This window comes from Mesoplodon bidens (genome assembly GCF_964165515.1).
Source record: "Mesoplodon bidens genome assembly, chromosome: 4".
Lineage (NCBI taxonomy): Eukaryota > Metazoa > Chordata > Mammalia > Artiodactyla > Ziphiidae > Mesoplodon > Mesoplodon bidens.
This window is the reverse complement of record NC_138160.1, coordinates 84,614,800-84,636,164: the sequence shown is the minus strand read 5'-3', so window position 1 is coordinate 84,636,164 and position 21,365 is coordinate 84,614,800. Positions and strand designations below refer to the sequence as shown.

Here is a 21,365-nt window from a genome sequence, read left to right as displayed (position 1 = left end):
ATTTTTCTTTGTCTTTAATTTTTGTCAATTTGATTAATATGTGTCTCGACGTGTTTCTCCTTGGGTTTATCCTGTCTGGGACTCTCTGCACTTCCTGGACTTGGGTGGCTATTTCCTTTCCCATGTTAGGGAAGTTTTCGACTATAATCTCTTCAAATATTTTCTCTGTTCCTTTCTCTCTCTCTCCTCCTTCTGGGACCCCTGTAATGCGAATGCTGTTACGTTTAATGTTGTCCCAGAGGTCTCTTAGGCTGTTTTCATTTCTTTTCATGCTTTTTTCTTTATTCTGTTAGGCGGGAGTGAATTCCACCGTTCTGTCTTCCAGGTCAATTATCCATGCTTCTGCCTCAGTTATTCTGCTATTGATTTCTTCTAGTGTAGTTTTCATTTCAGTTATTGTATTGTTCAGCTCTGTTTGTTTGTTTTTTAATTCTTCTAGGTGTTTGTTCTTTAATTCTTCTAGGTCTTTGTTAAACATTTCTTGCATCTTCTCCATCTTTGCCTCCATTCTTTTTCTGAGGTCCTGGATCATCTTCACTATCATTATTCTGAATTCTTTTTCTGGATGGTTGCCTGTCTCCACTTCATTTAGTTGCTTTTCTGGGGTTTTATCTTGTTCCTTCATGTGGTACATAGCCCTCTGCCTTTTCATCTTGTCTATCTTTCTGTGAATGTAGTTTTTGTTCCACAGGCTGCAGGACTGTAGTTCTTCTTGCTCCTGTTGTCTGCCCCAATACTTCATTTTTTAAGATGAGCATTATTCCAACTTCTTAGGTCTGTTCCCTTTCCTTCAATCTTTCCATCTTGTTTAACGGAAGACATTTTATTATAATGCATTTTAATTATATTATTTTCTAATACTGGTGTCATCTAACACAGCAGATCATGCATTGCCAATCACTCTTTTTACTTTTTGACAGGATATAACAAAAGCACCAGTTTCAAGCAATATCACTCTTAATTTGTTATTTGTGCCTATGGATAAGTTAGTTGACCACCAGGGTGAAAGGAGGCAGTAAAATAATAGTTTAAGATTTTAAACAAAGATAAGAATTTTAAATAAGAAAGAACAAAGGAAACGTTTTAATGAGCAGTCAAAAGTATACTAACACATCTCTCTACAGGAAAAGGATAAAAATGTAGGTGAATGTTTAATCGATTAAACAGAAAAACATGTAGCATGCTGAAGTACAAATAAATAGTGAAATAAACTCAACAGTTCTGTGTAACTAATATTTATGAAGTGTTAACTATGTGTCAGGAACTGTCTAGATGTGTAAGCTTCACACAGTAACTGTCAGATTTAAAAAAGAAAGAAACTAAGGGGGGTCATTTAAAGAAATAGCAGCAGCTAATATAAAAAAAGTGGGGGGGAGGATTAAAAAAATGTGATGTAACTTTAAAAAGACAAGGAAAAAGAAAAACCACATAGTCTCAAAAACATTTCATGAAACAACAATACTTAAGGGAAGCTAAATAATAGTTTACACATACACAAAGTCAGTGTCTGTTACTGGGCTAACTTAGGCCACCTTCCTAACGCAGCACCTCTCCAGAATTTTTAGCCCTTATGTATCAGTATATTGGTGTTTTCTGTTGTTGTTTCTTTTTGCTTTGCTTTGTATTTGAGATGAAATGCACACCTTAAGTGTACAATTTGATGAGTAACCACCATATCAGTAAGCAACTTCTACTCTAATCAATCTCCACACACTCATGGGCAACCTCTATTCTTATTTCTTTCACCATATATAAGTTTTTCCCTATATTTAACTTCTTACACACATTTCTCATGTCTGCTCAGATAGACTACAAGCTCCTTATCATCACAAACATTTTTTCAGAGTTGGTAGGGACTCTAGAACTTTTTTTTTTTTTTTTTGTGGTACACGGGCCTCTCACTGTTGCCTCTCCCGTTGCGGAGCACAGGCTCCGGATGCGCAGGCCCAGCGGCCATGGCTCACGGGCCCAGCCGCTCCGCGGCATGTGGGATCTTCCCGGACCGGGGCACGAACCCGTGTCCCCTGCATCGGCAGGCGGACTCTCAACCACTGCACCACCAGGGAAGCCCGGGACTCTAGAACTTTTAACGCAGCTCCCTCATATTACCCACAAGGAAATAAAGAACCAGAGAAAGTTAGTGTAAAACCTGGGACTGGTTCAAGGGAACACTCCCTCAGGCCTGTGCACCCTCAGGCCTGGGCACTTTCTATCATATTTGAAGTAGGAGATTCACTTTTGCACATCCCATTCAATACCTAGTCCAGGTGTTCAGAAATCCCTTTTAACTGGAAAAAAAAAATTAATGAAGTGAAACTCCTGTTCCACTCAGGAATACTTTGCCTCACCTTGTCTCTCAGTTGCCCATCAGCCTTTAAAATGGACATAGGTGGAGGAGCATTGACTGGGATGAGGTGGAGAGAACTGATGGGTAAGCCTGGTAGGAGGGAGTCTGTGTACCACCAAAGGTAGCTGTGTGCCTGAGCATAAACAGCCTCTTCTGTTAATTGCCCTTCTCAGTCCCTCTTTTTAGTTTAATGTCTCACCTGAGGCTGTCTTCTCAGCTTCCACTGCCCCTTCCTTGGGTTTAATCCAGAGGGGGTGGGGATGGGGAGGACATTTACTCTTTACACACAGGGCAGTTTTGGAGCTGGGTGGGTTTAAATGGCACTAGAATACAGTCATCTGGAGTCAGTCTGTCTGGAGTAATCCCAATCCCTCTACTGAATTAGCTGGGTTATTTTAGGTAGTTTCCTCATTTGCAAAATGAGGTGAGAATGAAATGAGAAAGTACTTTGAAAAGTGTCAGACACACATTAAGTACTCAATAAATGTTGGTTGTTATCATCCAAATGACATTGGATAAAGCTCTCTGGAGATCCATATTATATATTAATGTTATATATCCATAATAAGATGGGTGTTTACAAATGTAAACTACATAGAAAACGTCGACACAATAAAACTGGCACAGAAAGAAGAAACAGGTTGGGAAAGAAGACAGTGCAAGTTAGAGCAGGGGAACCTAAGCGAATGAGTGTATGTAGTTCAGGTGGTCAGGGGCTCCTCTTAATTTGGGAACTCCCTTCTCTGAACTTCTGCAGCACCTCGTTTAGTACATATCCTAGTCTGTTGCATCAAAATTATTCATATCCGTCCCCCCATGAGAATGTAGACTTCTCAGGATAAATGTTTACCAAATAAACTAAAATGCATTTTAAATAAAATTAAAACTTTTTTCTTCCTTCCCAACCTCACTCTTTACCTTGAAAAATTCCAAGCCTGAATAGAGGTGATTATATATTCAAACAAAATGAGAAGCTAATTCAAAGTTTATCTTTAAAGGTTTCTGGTAATAGGAGATGATAAATTTCTATATATTCATAATTATTTTCCTTCTTTTCTGTTGATTCACCTCCAAAACTCATCTTATTTTTCACTCCAAGTGGAGTGATAAGCTTTACAAATTAATCTTAAAATTCTTGCCAAAGTCCCAAGTCACTCTTAGCCTTTCCCATAAGTGCGTTTCCACAGGAACCATAAGTAATGAGTGTATTCCAGGGTTCTTCCGAATGTTTTTCAATCTAATTCCTTTATTCTTTGTTCTAACATTCTGGAAGCAATAGTTTAATTCATTCAATTTCCCCCGTAAGTACTACATAGCATGTTTTTCATCTTGGCAATCATAATTATGTATCCATTTGGACAGCAAAGTTTTCCATTGTTTAATTATATATAGAATTCATGTTATTATGCATAATACATGTGTATTCTTTAAAAATCTAGGCTATATGTTTGCACAAGTATACATTTCAAAATATATTTCTAGGACAATAAAATAATTATCTTTTACTTCTTGTTCAAAAGCCATTCTTTCTGTGCTTCCAATGTCTTGAATTTATGTTTTTCTACATAATAATCAACCCACATTCACTTATCTTCATCAAAATTGGATGAACCAGGCTTCCCTGGTGGTGCAGTGGTTAAGAATCCACCTGCCAATGCAGGGGACATGGGTTTGAGCCCTGGTCTGGGAAAATTCCACATGCCGCAGAGCAACTAAGCCCGTGCACCACAACTACTGAAGCCCGTGCGCCTAGAGCCCATGATCCGCAACAAGAGAAGCCACCGGAATGAGAAGCCTGCACACCGCAAGGAAGACTAGCCTCTGCTCGCCCCAACTAGTGAAAGTCCATGCGCAGCAACAAAGACCCAACTCAGTCATAATTAAATAAATAAATAAACAAACAACAACAAAAAAATTGGGTGAACCTAAATTTCTATCCAATTCTTACCCTGATATTTAAATAAAGAAGTACCATCTATCATAATCTATTTCTAACAGTTATAAATATACAAAAACTTTAAAATTAGTGTATTCTATACTATTTGTATTGGGTTTAGGAGATAGCATAATATTTTTATTTGTAACTAATACTTGCACTGAGGTTCAAAACACAGGACCCTGATTTGAAATAATCTCTAGTAACCTCACTAAAAACAAAATGCCCCATCAGCTAAATTTGTTTAGAAACTTTAACTTTTTAAGATGTAGTGATTTTATGTTATACTCTAAATATTTTAATCAGAGAAAGGGAATAGTGGATTTCAAAAAAAATTATTAATGAATATTTCATTAAGCTGCAAACCAACTTCATGAAACCCTTATATATATATGTAATTTTTCATAAATCATTTGATGGCTTCAGCAAGAGGAATATCCTCTATTTTAACTGGCTCATGAAATGATCAGGAAACTCAGCTGCAACCACTCTCTCTTAAGTCAACTGAAGGCAGATGGTGCCGATGTGTTCAACTGAAAGAAGTGTTGATCACAAAGTATCTGCCAATCAAACACTTGGGAAAGAAATGAGCGCCATCTGTGTTTTAATTACTACAGCAAAACCATCCAGTGTAACTGCCAGAGCTGCACATTTTCGTAAGAGTACAAGAGACATAACACGTACTTTCTTTCATAAATGAAAGTAGAAATTGCCATATACAGTACTGGCCAGATAAACAAAACAAAACAAGAGTACAGACAATTTAGAATAAAATCTAGTGACAATATGAATATCCTCTCAAAAATATTATTTTACCGCAGCTCTACATTTTCCACTCTTTCTCTAAGGCAATTCTAGTATATGAAAGAATTATACACATAAAAGTGAAGATGTGAGATTTGAAAATTAAAATATTATTCAAATGTTTTGGACACCTAAGAGTAATCCCACTAAAATTTAATAGAGTGAGAAAATTTACAAATTTATAAATATACAAATTTACATTATATTTTTATGATCACATAGTATATATTATGTTTGTTAATATATTCTTATATTCATATTATTATAAAAATTTATTTTATTAAAAGAAGTACAGAACTTTCAGAACTTTTCTAGCAAGGGACACCCTGTTCCATCTTTTCTCAAATGATATCAGGTTGTTTCACTGTTGTTCTATTTTGTTTTTCTGTTTGCTATTGTTCTCATAAATGAATTTATTCTGGGACTCACCTTATTTCATCACTGTGTAAACAGAAAATGTAAGCATACAAATATAACTTAAAGTTGTCACTTCTACCGTGGAGGTTTCAGGAGCTCTTTACAACTGGGACGTGCAAACAAGCAGAAAGGAATAGAGGGTGGGATTAAAGGGAAAGAGCTCTCCTTTGTCTTTCCACTCTCTCACTAGCACCAAATATTTGGCATTTAGGATTAGAAAGTAAGTTCAGAGATTCATACCAGTCTCAAAGTTTCAGTTACCTTTTGAAATTTGAGAAGAGGTATGAGCATACACAAATATTGACAATGTAAAGATTTCTAAACCCTAAATGTGCATCATAACAAAATAAATTCATTCTTTCAATAAGCATTTATCAAGTGCTTATTATATGTTGAGAGTTGGACCACAAAGGTGAATAAAGAGGTCCCTGCCCTAAAGGATCTCAGAGTCTCACTAGGTGGCCATCCCCTTAAGTAACTGAACATAAAACAAGATCACACGTATAAGATGTATGAACAAGGTGCATGACTGGTGCCAAAACAAGGGAAGAATTAATCTTGTTGGGATTTGGGGAGACTTTCAAAGGGATTAGTGGGCTTTCACTAGGACAAATAAGGTAAAGGGGAAGAACATACCAGACAGGAGGTAGCATGTAGAAAGACAGGCATGCTTAATAGTTCACAATGCTTCTTCATGCCTACTTATCTCTTGGGAATGGTGATCTACAGTGTCAAATGCTACCAAGAGATGTGGTCTGAAAAGGCCATATTACGTTTAGCCATTTGATAGTTATTGGTGACTTTTTACAGAATAGTTTTAGGTTTGAAGCAGGTTGAAACGAGTGAATGAGAAGTGAAGAAGTGGGCAGCAGTTTGAATGAGTGAGAAGTCAAGAAGTAGGTAGCAGTTTGGCAGTGGAAAGAAGAGAGGAGAGAGGAGAAGGGTGGGAGGGGGGAGTAGGAGGGGGAAGGGAAGGGAGAGATGGAAGGGGAGCAAGAAGAGGGACTTGAAGAGAGAAGGGAGAGGGGAGGCAGATGGGTATCTTGAAAAGGAGACAGGGTGGAAAAAGGTTTTAAGATTGAAGCATTTTGAAGCTCATACAGATACAGAGAAGAGACTGGTGGTTGCCAGAGGCATGAAGTGGGAGGTAGGCAGAATGCGTGTAGTGTGTCAAAAAAAGGTGTAAACTTCCATTTACAAAATAAATAAGTCACGGGGATGTAATGTACAACATATGACTATAGTTAATAATATTAGATTGCATATTTGAAAGTTGCTAAGAGAGTAGATCTTAAAAGTCCTCATCACAAGAAAAAAAACTTTTTGTAACTATGTATGGTGAGGGATGTTAACTGGACTTACTGTGGTGATCACTTTGCAATATATACAAATATTGATATCATTATGCTGTACAACAGAAACTGATATAAAGTTATATGTAAATTATACCTCAATTAAAAAAAAAGATTTGAGCATGTTGACAAGTGACAGAAATGGCCACTCAGTGACACTGTGTAGAAGTTTCATTTGTTTTTATAATTAATTGAAGAATTATATTTTTATATTGAATAATCAGAAAAGTTTATATAATCATATAGAAAATGTTTATCTTTTTCTAAAATAATTCAGTTGGGGTTTTTTCTTATTCAAATTATCCCCCATACTTAATGCTACCCACCTTCTCATTATTTTAATTCTCATTTGCATGCCCAGAATAAGTAGTGACAAGACAGTTACCAACCTTTTCATAGCATTAGTAAAAAGATTTGGTCTTACCAAACGTAAGGTAGATAGCTAGTGGGAAGCAGCCACATAGCACAGGGAGATCAGCTCAGTGCTTTGTGACCGCCTGGAGGGGTGGGATAGGGAGGGTGGGAGGGAGACGCAAAAGGGAGGGGATATGGGAACATATGTATATGTATAACTGATTAAATTTGTTATAAAGCAAAAAAATAAATAAATAAAAAATAAACAGGATACAAAAGGTAAAAAAAAAATAAAGACGGACTTCCGGGTAAGATGGCGGAAGAGTAAGATGCCGAGATCACCTCCCTCCCCACGGATACACCAGAAATACAGCTACACGTGGAACAACTCCTACAGAACACCTACTGAACGCTGGCAGAAGACCCCAGACCTCCCAAAAGGCAAGAAACTCCCCACATACCTGGGTAGGGCAAAGCGGAGAGATCCCCACACAGAGGATCGGTGCCGAGCGGCACTCACCAGCCTGACAGGCTTGTCTGCTCGCCCGCCGGGGCGGGCGGCCCTGGAAGCTGAGGCTCGGGCTTCGGTCAGAGCTCAGGAAGAGGACTGGGGCTGGCGGCGAGAACTCAGCCTGAAGGGGCCTAATGTGCCACAGCTAGCCGGGAGGGAGTCCGGGAAAACTCTGGAGCTGCCGAAGAGGCAAGAGACTTTTTCTTCCCTCTTGGTTTCCTGGTGCGCGAGGAGAGGGGATTAAGAGCGCTGCTTAAAGGGGCTCGATGGGCGCGAGTCGCGACTGAAAGGGCGGAGCCCAGTGACGGGCGTGGGACGCTGGGGCTGCTGCTGCCACCGCCAAGAAGCCTGTGTGCGAGCGCAGGTCACTGTCCACACCGCCCTTCCGGGAGCCTGTGCAACCCGCCACTGCCGGGGTCACGGGATCCAGGGGCGGCTTCCCTGGGAGAACGCACGGCACGCCTCGGGCTGGTGCAACGTCACGCCGACCTCTGCCGCTGCAGGCTCGCCCCGCACTCCGTGCCGCTCCCTCCCGCCCGGCCTGAGTGAGCCAGAGTCCCCGAAGAGGCTGCTCCTTTAACCCTGTCCTGTCTGAGCGAAGAACAGACACCCTCCGGCGACCTACACGCAGAGGCGGGGCCAAATCCAAAGCTGAGACCCAGGAGCTGTGAGAACAAAGAAGAGAAAGGGAAACCTCTACCAGCAGCCTCAGAAGCAGCGGATTAAAGCTCCACAATCAACTTGATGTACCCTGCATCTGTGGAATACATGAATAGACAACAAATCATCCCAAATTGAGGAGCCAGGAATCAGTGCTGTGCCTCTGAGGTGGGAGAGCCAACTTCAGGACACTGGTCCACAAGAGACCTCCCAGCTCCACATAATATCAAACGGCGAAAATCTTCCAGAGATCTCCATCTCAACACCAGCATGCAGCTTCACTCAACGACCAGCAAGCTACGGTGCTGGACACCCTATGCCAAACAACTAGCAAGACAGGAACACAACCCCACCCATTAGCAGAGAGGCTGCCTAAAATCATAAAAAGTCCGCAGACACCCCAAAACACACCGCTAGACGTGGACCTGCCCACCAGAAAGACAAGATCCAGTCTCATCCACCAGAACACAGGCACTAGTCCCCTCCACCAGGAAGCCTACACAACCCACTAAACCAACCTTAGCCATTGGGGACAGACACCAAAAACAACGGGAACTACGAACCTGCAGCCTGCAAAAAGGAGACCCCAAACACAGTAACATAAGCAAAATGAGAAGACAGAAAAACACACAGCAGGAGAAGGAGCAAGATAAAAACCCACCAGTCCTAACAAATGAAGAGGTAATAGGCAGTCTACCTGAAAAAGAATTCAGAATAATGATGGTAAAGATGATCCAAGATTCTATTTCCAAGATCCAAAATCTTGGAAATAGAATAGACAAAATGCAAGAAAGAGTTAACAAGGACCTAGAAGAACTAAAGATGAATCAAGCATCGATTAAAAACACAATAAATAAAATGAAAAATACTCTAGATGGGATCAATAGCAGAATAACTGAGGCAGAAGAACGGATAAGTGAGGTGGAAGATAAAATAGTGGAAATAACTGCTGCAGAGCAAAATAAAGAAAAAAGACTGAAAAGAACAGAGGAGAGTCTCAGAGACCTCTGGGACAACATTAAACGCACCAACATTCGAATTATAGGGGTTCCAGAAGAAGAAGAGAAAAAGAAAGGGACTGAGAAAATATTTGAAGAGATTATAGTTGAAAACTTCCCTAATATGGGAAAGGAAATAGTTAAGTCCAGGAGGCACAGAGAGTCCCATACAGAATAAATCCAAGGAGAAATACGCCAAGACAAATATTAATTAAACTGTCAAAAATTAAACACAAAGAAATCATATTAAAAGCAGCAAGGCAAAAACAACAAATAACACACAAGGGAATCCCCATCAGGATAACAGCTGATCTCTCAGCAGAAACTCTACAAGCCAGAAGGGAGTGGCAGGACATAATTAAAGTGATGAAGGAGAAAAACCTGCAACCAAGATTACTCTACCCAGCAAGGATCTCATTCAGATTTGATGGAGAAATTAAAACGATTACAGACAAGCAAAAGCTGAGAGAGTTCAGCACCACCAAACCAGCTTTACAACAAATGCTAAAGGAACTTCTCTAGGCAAGAAACACAACAGAAGTAAAAGACCTACAATAACGAACCCAAAACAATTAAGAAAATGGGAATAGGAACATACATATCTATAATTACCTTAAATGTAAATGGACTAAATAATCCCACCAAAAGACACAGATTGGCTGAATGGATACAAAAACAAGACCCATATATATGCTGTCTACAAGAGACCCACTTCAGACCTAGAGACACATACAGACTGAAAGTAAGGAGATGGAAAAAGATATTCCATGCAAATGGAAACCAAAAGAAAGCTGGAGTAGCAATTCTCATATCAGACAAAATAGACTTTAAAATAAAGACTACTAGAAGAGACAAAGAAGGACACTACATAATGATCAAGGGATCGATCCAAGAAGAAGATATAACAATTGTAAATATTTATGCACCCAACATAGGAGCACCTCAATACATAAGGCAAATACTAACAGCCATAAAAGGAGAAATTGACAGTAACACAATCATAGTAGGGGACTTTAACACCCCACTTTCACCAATGGACAGATCATTGAAAATGAAAATAAATAAGGAAACACAAGCTTTAAATGATACATTAAACAAGATGGACTTAATTGATATTTATAGGACATTCCATCCAAAAACAACAGAATACACATTTTTCTCAAGTGCTCATGGAACATTCTCCAGGATAGATCATATCTTGGGTCACAAATCAAGCCTTGGTAAATTTAAGAAAATTGAAATTGTATCAAGTATCTTTTCTGACCACAATGCTATGAGACCAGATATCAATTACAGGAAAAGATCTGTAAAAAATACAAACACATGGAGGCTAAACAATACACTACTTAACAACGAAGTGATCACTGAAGAAATCAAAGAGGAAATTTAAAAATACCTAGAAACAAATGACAATGGAGACACGACGACCCAAAACCTATGGGATGCAGCAAAAGCAGTTCTAAGAGGGAAGTTTATAGCAATACAATCCCACCTTAAGAAACAGGAAATATCTCGAATAAACAACCTAACCTTGCACCTAAAGCAATTAGAGAAAGAAGAACAAAAACATCCCAAAGTTAGCAGAAGGAAAGAAATCATAAAAATCAGATCAGAAATAAATGAAAAAGAAATGAAGGAAATGATAGCAAAGATCAATAAAACTAAAAGCTGGTTCTTTGAGAACATAAACAAAATTGATAAACCATTAGCCAGACTCATCAAGAAAAAAAGGGAGAAGACTCAAATCAATAGAATTAGAAATGAAAAAGGAGAAGTAACAACTGACACTGCAGAAATACAAAAGATCATGAGAGATTACTATAAGCAACTCTATGCCAATAAATAGGACAACCTGGAAGAGATGGACAAATTCTTAGAAATGCACAACCTGCCAAGACTGAATCAGGAAGAAATAGAAAATATAAACAGACCAATCACAAGCACTGAAATTGAGACTGTGATTAAAAATCTTCCAACAAACACAAGCACAGGACCAGATGGCTTCACAGGCGAATTCTATCAAGCATTTAGAGAAGAGCTAACACCTATCCTTCTCAAACTCTTCCAAAATATAGCAGAGGGAGGAACACTCCCAAACTCATTCTACGAGGCCACCATCACCCTGATACCAAAACCAGGCAAGGATGTCACAAAGAAAGAAAACTACAGGCCAATATCACTGATGAACATAGATGCAAAAATCCTCAACAAAATATTAGCAAACAGAATCCAACAGCACATTAAAAGGATCATACACCATGATCAAGTGGGGTTTATTCCAGGAATGCAAGGATTCTTCAATATACGCAAATCAATCAACGTGATACACCATATTAACAAATTGAAGGAGAAAAACCATATGATCATCTCAATAGATGCAGAGAAAGCTTTCAACAAAATTCAACACCCATTTATGATAAAAACCCTGCAGAAAGTAGGCATAGAGGGAACCTTCCTCAACATAATAAAGGCCATATATGACAAACCCACAGCCAGCATCGTCCTCAATGGTGAAATACTGAAACCATTTACACTAAGATCAGGAACAAGACAAGGTTGCCCACTCTCACCACTCTTATTCAACATAGTTTTGGAAGTTTTAGCCACAGCAATCAGAGAAGAAAAGGAAATAAAAGGAATCCAAATCGGAAAAAAAGAAGTAAAGCTGTCACTGTTTGCAGATGACATGATACTATACATAGAGAATCCTAAAGATGCTACCAGAAAACTACTAGAGCTAATCAATGAATTTGGTAAAGTTGCAGGATACAAAATTAATGCACAGAAATCCTGGCATTCCTATATACTAAGGATGAAAAATCTGAAAGTAAAATCAAGGAAACACTCCCATTTACCATTGCAACAAAAAGAATAAAATATCTAGGAATAAACATACCTAAGGAGACAAAAGACCTGTATGCAGAAAATTATAAGACACTGATGAAAGAAATTAAAGATGATACAAATAGATGGAGAGATGTACCATGTTCTTGGATTGGAAGAATCAACATTGTGAAAATGACTCTACTACCCAAAGCAATCTACAGATTCAATGCAATCCCTATCAAACTACCACTGGCATTTTTCACAGAACTAGAACAAAAAATTTCACAATTTGTATGGAAACACAAAAGACCCCGAATAGCCAAAGCAATCTTGAGAACGAAAAATGGAGCTGGAGGAATCAGGCTCCCTGACTTCAGACTATACTACAAAGCTACAGTAATCAAGACAGTATGGTACTGGCACAAAACCAGAAAGATAGATCAATGGAACAGGATAGAAAGCCCAGAGATAAACACACGGACATATGGTCACCTTATCTTTGATAAAGGAGGCAGGAATGTACAGTGGAGAAAGGACAGTCTCTTCAATAAGTGGTGCTGGGAAAACTGGACAGGGACATGTAAAAGTATGAGATTAGATCACTCCCTAACACCATACACAAAAATAAGCTCAAAATGGATTAAAGACCTAAATGGAAGGCCAGACACTATCAAACTCTTAGAGGAAAACATAGGCAGAACACTCTATGACATAAATCACAGCAAGATCCTTTTTGACCCACCTCCTAGAGAAATGGAAATAAAGACAAAAATAAACACATGGGACCTAATGAAACTTAAAAGCTTTGCACAGCAAAGGAAACCATAAACAAGACCAAAAGACAACCCTCAGAATGGGAGAAAATATTTGCAAATGAAGCAACTGACAAAGGATTAATCTCCAAAATTTATAAGCAGCTCATGCAGCTCAATAACAAGAAAACAAACAACCCAATCCAAAAATGGGCAGAAGACCTAAATAGACATTTCTCCACAGAAGATATACAGACTGCCAACAAACACATGAGAGGATGCTCAACATCTTTACTCATTAGAGAAATGCAAATCAAAACCACAATGAGATATCATCTCACACCAGTCAGAATGGCCATCATCAAAAAATCTAGAAACAATAAATGCTGGAGAGGGTGTGGAGAAAAGGGAACACTCTTGCACTGCTGGTGGGAATGTGAATTGGTACAGCCACTATGGAGAACGGTATGGAGGTTCCTTAAAAAACTACAAATAGAACTACCACATGACCCAGCAATCCCACTACTGGGCATATACCCTGAGAAAACCATAATTCAAAAAGAGACATGAACCAAAATGTTCATAGCAGCCCTATTTACAATAGCCCGGAGATGGAAACAACCTAAGTGTCCATCATTGGATGAATGGGTAAAGAAGATGTGGCACATATATACAATGGAATATTACTCAGCCATAAAAAGAAATGAAATTGAGCTATTTGTAATGAGGTGGATCGACCTAGAGTATGTCATACAGAGTGAAGTAAGTCAGAAAGAGAAAGACAAATACTGTATGCTGACACATATACGGAATTTAAGAAAAAAAAAATGTCATGAAGAACATAGGGGTAAGACAGGAATAAAGACACAGACCTACTAGAGAATGGACTTGAGGATATTGGGAGGGGGAACGGTAAGCTGTGACAAAGTGAAAGAGCAGCATGGACATATATACACTACCAAACGTAAGGTAGATAGCTAGTGGGAAGCAGCCGCATAGCACAGAGAGATCAGCTTGGTGCTTTGTGACCGCCTGGAGGGGTGGGATAGGGAGGGTGGGAGGGAGACGCAAAAGGGAGGGGATATGGGAACATGTATATGTATAACTAATTAAATTTGTTATAAAGCAAAGAATAAAAAATAAAAAATAAAAATAAATAAAAAAAAAAGATTTGGGGGCTTCCCTGGTGGTGCAGTGGTTGGGCGTCCGCCTGCCGATGCAGGGGACACGGGTTCGTGCCCCGGTCCGGGAAGATCCCACATGCTGCGGAGCGGCTGGGCCCGTGAGCCATGGCCGCTGGGCCTGCGCGTCCGGAGCCTGTGCTCCGCGGCAGGAGAGGCCACGGCAGTGAGAGGCCCGCGTACCGCAAAAAAAAAAAAAAAAAAAAGATTTGGTCTTGCCTTGAGTCAATTTTCACATTTACTATGGAATTCAGATATCAATTCATTATCAGACTCCCATAAGCATAGATAATTCAGAATTGACTGTATTAAGATAAACACTTTCAAAATGTTCTAAAAAACACAAAACTTTAGAAATAGGTCACAGATCACCATTATAACCTTAAAATTACCACCATTTTAAAATTATCAGAACCTTGATCCTCAATTAAATGCCACCTCTCCACCTGCAAAGGATTACTAGGTAACCAATCTAATATTGACAGTGAAACTTTTCAATAACTGGTATACTTTCTTTTCCCTTTTTTAAACTTAAATTTTTATAAGACTAGAAGCCACATTACCCAATAACTTTTCCCTGCTCTAAAAAATCATGATTTCTTAAATAAAATGTGTTCTCTATATAACATTATTTATTAGACCAAATTACTAAATATGGAATAGAAGAAAATACATTATATTCTTTGTTATATTGTTACGTTAAAGATTCTTCCCCACACACAAGTAAATGTATTTGATGATAGATCTATAATTGCAGCCAATATTCCAATTAGATAAAATGGTAGAGAGGCAACTATAATCCATTACAGCAGTGGATGAAATTTTCAGAAAATAATAGATTCTTTACACAGGGGGAAAGAGAAAATTTTAAATTAAAAGTAAAAAAGAAGCATTTGGGGAAATGACAGGTAAGTGAAAATAAATTCTTTGACATTCATAAATCTTTGAAACTAAAAAATGACTCAAAGCTACCAAAAATCAACCCAAGTAAACTATTTTATATTTCACTGAAAACAATATGGAAATTTCACACAAGGCTTTATGATTTGCTATATAGATACTCTATCCCACCAGTTGTTCAGGCCAAAAAATTCTGTCATTCTTAGTCCTCTTCTTCTTTCATACTCCAATCTTTCAGCAATTCCTCTCCACTCTACCTTCAAAATATATTCAGAACCTGATCTCTTATTTCCATTGCTACCCTGGTTCCCATCATCTCTTGACAAGATCATCACAGTTCCTCCCAACTCATCTCCCCATTTCCATTCTTGGCTCCTAGTGTCTAGTTTCAAAAGAACAGACAAGGTGAGACTTGCGAAAGGCAAGAGACCGTGTTTCCCCCATGCTCAAACCTCCCAGTGGTTTCTCCTCTTCAGGGCCTACAGGCCTTGTACAATCTGGTCCTTGTTACCTGTCTGACCAAATCTCTGGCTACTCTCATCATCATTCAGCCCACTCCAGACACAGAGACCTCCTGGTTGTTACTCACGTCTGGCACTCTCCTGCTCCAAGGCCTGTGCCCTTGCTCTTCCTTATGACTGAGAAGCTCCTCCTGCAGCCCTCTGCTTGGCTTGCTCTTTCATCCATCACCTCCTTTAGATCTTTGTTTAATTATAACCCTCTCAGTGAGTCATTCTCTGACCACCCAAACTAAAACTGCAAACCCAACCACAAACACCTCATTACCCCTTCCCGAATTATTTTTCTACCTAGGGCTAACCATCCTGTAACAATCAGTATATTTTAATTATTTGTTTATTCTCAGTCTTCTTTCACTAGAACGTAAACTCCATGAAGGCAGGAATTTTTGTTCGTAACAATAGCACTTGACAAACAGTTGATTCACAATAAATATTTGTTGGATGAATCAAATCAGACAGTTCAGGGAGCAGACAGTTGGTAACAATACATAAATCTCTTCATTTCCTGTACAGTGGTTAAAAGTTTAGCCTGATTAAATTTTATGAGTGTTCTTTACAACTTATGCTTTAGGTGAAAAATCCCATAACAAGCTACCTCTAAGGTATAGTCATGACTTTAAATGAAGACCTGGCACTAATAATCAAAAATAAGAGAGAATGTCAATGGTAATATTAATAATTTGAGTCTATCCTTAAACAACCAGAAGAAATTGATGAGATTATCCCTGATACCCACAAACACTGGCCAAACATTCAAAGCACCTTTATGTAAGGCTCCTTGATGTCAGTACAGAAAGCTTTTGAACAGGCAAGGACATGGCAGACTTCAGTTTTTAAAGACTATATGAAGTCAGAAAACAAAATATCAAAACCAAAATAATGTATAATGTAGTCTCTGACATTCTTTGCAAACATGACTGAAATAATTCAGTTTGAGTCCCATTGGCTGCTCCAATCATGCCAATCCTAATTAGCAGCAAGCAAGCAAATACTCCAAGGTTTTGAGCTGAGCAATTAAAACAACATTGTCTGAGAGGACCTTTAAGATGGCGAAGGAGTCCTTCACGATGGTGAAGGAGTAAGACGTGGAGATCACCTTCCCACAAATACATCAAAAATACATCTACATGTGGAACAACGCCTACAGAACACCTACTGAATGCTGGCAGAAGACCTCAGACTTCCTAAAAGGCAAGAAATTCCCCACGTACCTGGGTAGGGCAAAAGGAAAAAAGAAAAAACAGAGACAAAAGAATAGGGATGGGACCTGCACCAGTGGGAGGGAGCTGTGAAGGAGGAAAAGTTTCCACACACTAGGAAGTCCCTTCACTGGTGGAGACTGCGGGTGGTGGAGGGAGGAAGCTTCGGAGCCGCGGAGGAGAGCGCAGCAACAGGGGTGCAGACGGCAAAGCGGAGAGATTCCCGCACAGAGGATCGGTACCAACCAGCACTCAACAGCCTGAGAGGCTTGTCTGCTCACCTGCCGGGGCGGGTGGGTGCTGGGAGCTGAGGTGCAGGCTTCAGAGGTCAGACCGCAGGGAGAGGACTGGGATTGGCTGCATGAACACAGCCTGAAGGGGGGCTAGTGTGCCACAGCTAGCCGGGAGGGAGTCCAGGAAAAAGTCTGGACCTGCCTAAAAGGCAAGAGACCAGTGTTTCGGGGGGCACAAGGAGAAGGTATTCCTTCCCTGTTTGCCCACAGAAGGCAGAGCACCACCTAAATGAGCTCCAGAGATGGGCATGAGCCGTGGCTATCAGCTCAGACCGCAGAGATGGGCGTGAAATGCTAATGCTGCTGCTTCTGCCACCAAGAACCCTGTGTGAAGGCACAGGTCACTATCCACACGCCCCCAACCCAGAAGCCTGTGCAGCCTGCCACTGCAAGGGTACTGTGATCCAGGGACAACTTCCCCAGGAGAACACATGGCGCGGCTCAGGCTGTTGAAACGTCATGCCAACCTCTGCCACTGCAGGTTCACCCCACATTCCAACTATAACTATCGTACCCCTCCCTCCCACTGGCATGAGTGAGCAAGAGCCCCCTAATCAACCCCTGCTTTAACCCACTCCTGTCTGACTGGGGAACAGATGCCTGAGGGCGACCTACATGCAGAGGTGGAGCCAAACGAAAGCTGAACCCCAGGAGCTGTGTGAACAAAGAAGAGAAAGGGAAATCTCTCCCAGCAGCCTCAGGAGCAGTGGATTAAATCTCCACAGTCAACTTGATGTACCCTGCATCTGTGGAATACTTAAGTACACAACAAATCATCCCAAAACTGAGGCGGTGGACCTTGGGAGCAACTGTAGACTTGGGGTTTGCTTTCTGCATCTAATTTGTTTCTAGTTTTATGTTTATCTTAGTTTAGTATTTAGAGCTTATTATCATTAGATTTGTTTATTGCTTTGGTTGCTCTCTTCCTCTTATATATATATATTTTGTTCTTTTCCTTTTTCTCTTTTTGTGAGTGTTTATGTGTATGCTTCTTTGTGTGATTTTGTCTGTATAGGTTTGCTTTTACCCTTTGTCCTAGGGTTCTGTCTGTCCGTTTTCTTTTTTTAGTATAGTTATTATGCTTGTTATCATTGGTGGATTTGTTTACTGGTTTGGTTACACTATTCTTTCTATTTTAATTACCTTTTTATTTTTTTACTTTAATAATTAAATTTTTTTTTATTTTAATAATTTTATTCATTTATTTACTTTTACTTTCTTTTTTCTTTTCTCCCTTTTCTTCTGAGCCATGTGGCTGACTGGGTCTTGGTGCTCCGGCCAGGTGTCAACCTTGAGCCTCTGTGGTGGGAGAGCCAAGTTCAGGACATTGTTACACCAGGGACCACCCAGCCCCTCATAATATCACTCGGCGAGAGCTCTCCGAGATATCTCCATCTCAACGTTAAGACCCAACTCCACTCAATGACCAGCAAGCTCCAGTGCTAGATGCCTCCTGCCAAACAACTAGCAAGACAGGAACACAACTGCACTCATTAAGAGAGAGGCTGCCTAAAATCATACTAAGTTCACAGACACCCCAAAACACCACATCAGATGTGGTCCTGCCCACCAGAAAGACAACATCCAGCCTCATCAACCAGAAAACAGGCACAAGTCCCCTCCATCAGGAAGCCTACACAACCCACTGAACTAACCTTACCCACTGGGACAAACATCAAAAACAACAGAACTATGAACCTGCAGCTTGTGAAAAGGAGACCCCAAACACTGTAAGTTAAGCAAAATGAGAAGACAGAGAAATACACAGCAGATGAAGTAGCAAGGTAAAAACCCACCAGAACAAACAAATGAAGAGGAAATAGGCAACTACCTGAAAAACAATTCATAGTAATGATAGCAAAGATGATCCAAAATCTTGGAAATACAATGGAGAAAATACAAGAAACATTTAACAAGGACCTAGAAGAACTAAAGAGCAAACAAACAATGATGAACAACACAAAAAAAGAAATTAAAAATTCTGTAGAAGGAATCAATAGCAGAATAACAGGCAGAAGAATGGATAAGTGACCTGGAAGATAAAATAGTGGAAATAACTACCACAGAGCAGAATAAAGAAGAAAGAATGAAAAGAATTGAAGTCAGCCTCAGAGACCTCTGACACAACATTAAATGCACCAACATTCAAATTATAGGGGTCCCAGAAGAAGAGAAAAAGAAAGGGACTGAGAAAATATTTGAAGAGATTATAGTTGAAAACTTCCCTAATATGGAAAAGGAAATAGTTAATCAAGTCCAGGAAGCACAGAGAGTCCCATACCAGATAAATCCAAGGAGAAACAGGCCAAGACACATATTAATCAAACTATCAAAAACTAAATGCAAAGAAAAAATATTAAAAGTAGCAAAGGAAAAGCAACAAAAAACATACAAGGGAATCCCCATAAGGTTAACAGCTGATCTTTCAGCAGAAACTCTGCAAGCCAGAAGGGAGTGGCAGGACATATTTAAAGTGATGAAAGGGGAAAAACCTACAACCAAGATTACTCTACCCAGCAAGGATCTCATTCAGATTCGACAGAGAAATTAAAACCTTTACAGACAAGCAAAAGCTAAGAGAATGCAGCACCACCAAACCAGCTTTACAAGAAATCCTAAAGGAACTTCTCTAGGCAGGAAACACAAGAGAAGAAAAAGACCTACAATAACGAACCCAAAACAATTAAGAAAATGGTAATAGGAACATACATATCAATAATTACCTTAAATGTAAATGGATTAAATGCTCCAACCAAAAGACGCAGACTGGCTGAAAGGATAAAAAAACAAGACCCGTATATATGCTGTCTACGAGAGACCCACTTCAGACCAAGGGACACATACAGACTGAAAGTGAGGGGATGGAAAAAGATATTCCATGCAAATGGAAATCAAAAGAAACTGGAATAGCAATTCTCATATCAGACAAAATAGACTTTAAAATAAAGACTATTACAAGAGACAAAGAAGGACACTACATAATGATCAAGGGATCAATCCAAGAAGAAGATATAACAATTGTAAATATTTATGCACCCAACATAGGAGCACCTCAATACATAAAGCAAATGCTAACAGCCATAAAGGGGAAATTGACAGTAACACAAAATAGTAGGAGGCTTGAACACCCCACTTTCACCAATGAACAAATCATCCAAAATGAAAATAAATAAGGAAACACAAGCTTTAAATGACACATTAAACAAGATGGACTTAATTGATATTTATAGGACATTCTTTCCAAAAACAACAGAATACACTTTCTTCTCAAGTGCTCATGGAACATTCTCCAGGATAGATGATACCTAGGGTCACAAATCAAGCCTCGGTAAATTTAAGAAAATTGAAGTGGTATCAAGTATCTTTTCTGACCACAATGCTATAAGACTAGGTATCAATTATGGGGAAAAAAAACTGTAAAAAATACAGACACAAGGAGGCTAAACAATGCACTACTAAATAACCAAGAGATCACTGAAGAAATCAAAGGGGAAATCAAAAAATACCTAGAAACAAATGACAATGAAAACACAATGACCCAAAATCTATGGGATGCAGCAAAAGCAGTTCTAAGAGGGAAGTTTATAGCAAAACAATCCTACCTCAAGAAACAAGAAAAATCTCAAACAACCTAAACTTACACCTAAAGCATTTAGAGATAGAAGAATAAAAAAAACCCAATGTTAGCAAAAGGAAAGAAATCATAAAGATAATAGCAGAAATACTTGAAAAAGAAATGAAGGAAACAATAGCAAAAATCAATAAAACTAAAAGATGGTTCTGTGAGGACATAAAATTGATAAACCATTAGCCAGACTCATCAAGAAAAAATGGGAAAAGTATCAAATCAACAGAATTAGAAATGAAAAAGGAGAAATAACTGACACTGCAGAAACACAAAGTATCATGAGAGATTACTACAAGCAACTGTATGCCAATAAAATGGAAAGCCTGGAAGAAATAGACAAATTCTTACAAAAGCAAAACTTTCCAAGACTGAACCAGGAAGAAATAGAAAATATAAACAGACCAATCACAAGCACTGAAATTGAGACTGTGATTAAAAATCTTCCAACAAACACAAGCACAGGACCAGATGGCTTCACAGATGAATTCTATCAAACATTTAGAGAAGAGCTAACACCTATCCTTCTCAAACTCTTCCAAAATAGAGCAGAGGGAGGAACACTCCCAAACTCATTCTAAGAGGACACCATCACCCTGATACCAAAACCAGACAAAGATGTCACAAAAAAAGAAAACTACAGGCCAATATCACTGAGGAACATAGATGCAAAAATCCTCAACAAAATA

At 39.3% G+C, this 21,365-nt stretch overlaps 1 protein-coding gene across 13 annotated transcripts in view; it reads right to left on the bottom strand.

Moving 5' to 3' along the window:
* The window catches only part of PAM (peptidylglycine alpha-amidating monooxygenase), a 303,779-nt gene that overhangs the window by 219,671 nt on the left and 62,743 nt on the right, over nucleotides 1-21,365 (bottom strand). The window contains exon 1 of one of the 13 annotated variants that reach the window (XM_081233260.1): nucleotides 7,672-7,744. The exons of the other annotated variants lie outside the window; for them this stretch is intronic. The gene's annotated coding sequence lies outside the window, so the exon portion shown is untranslated. Of the gene's footprint in view, nucleotides 1-7,671; nucleotides 7,745-21,365 lie in introns of those variants that run through there. 13 annotated transcript variants of the gene reach the window in all.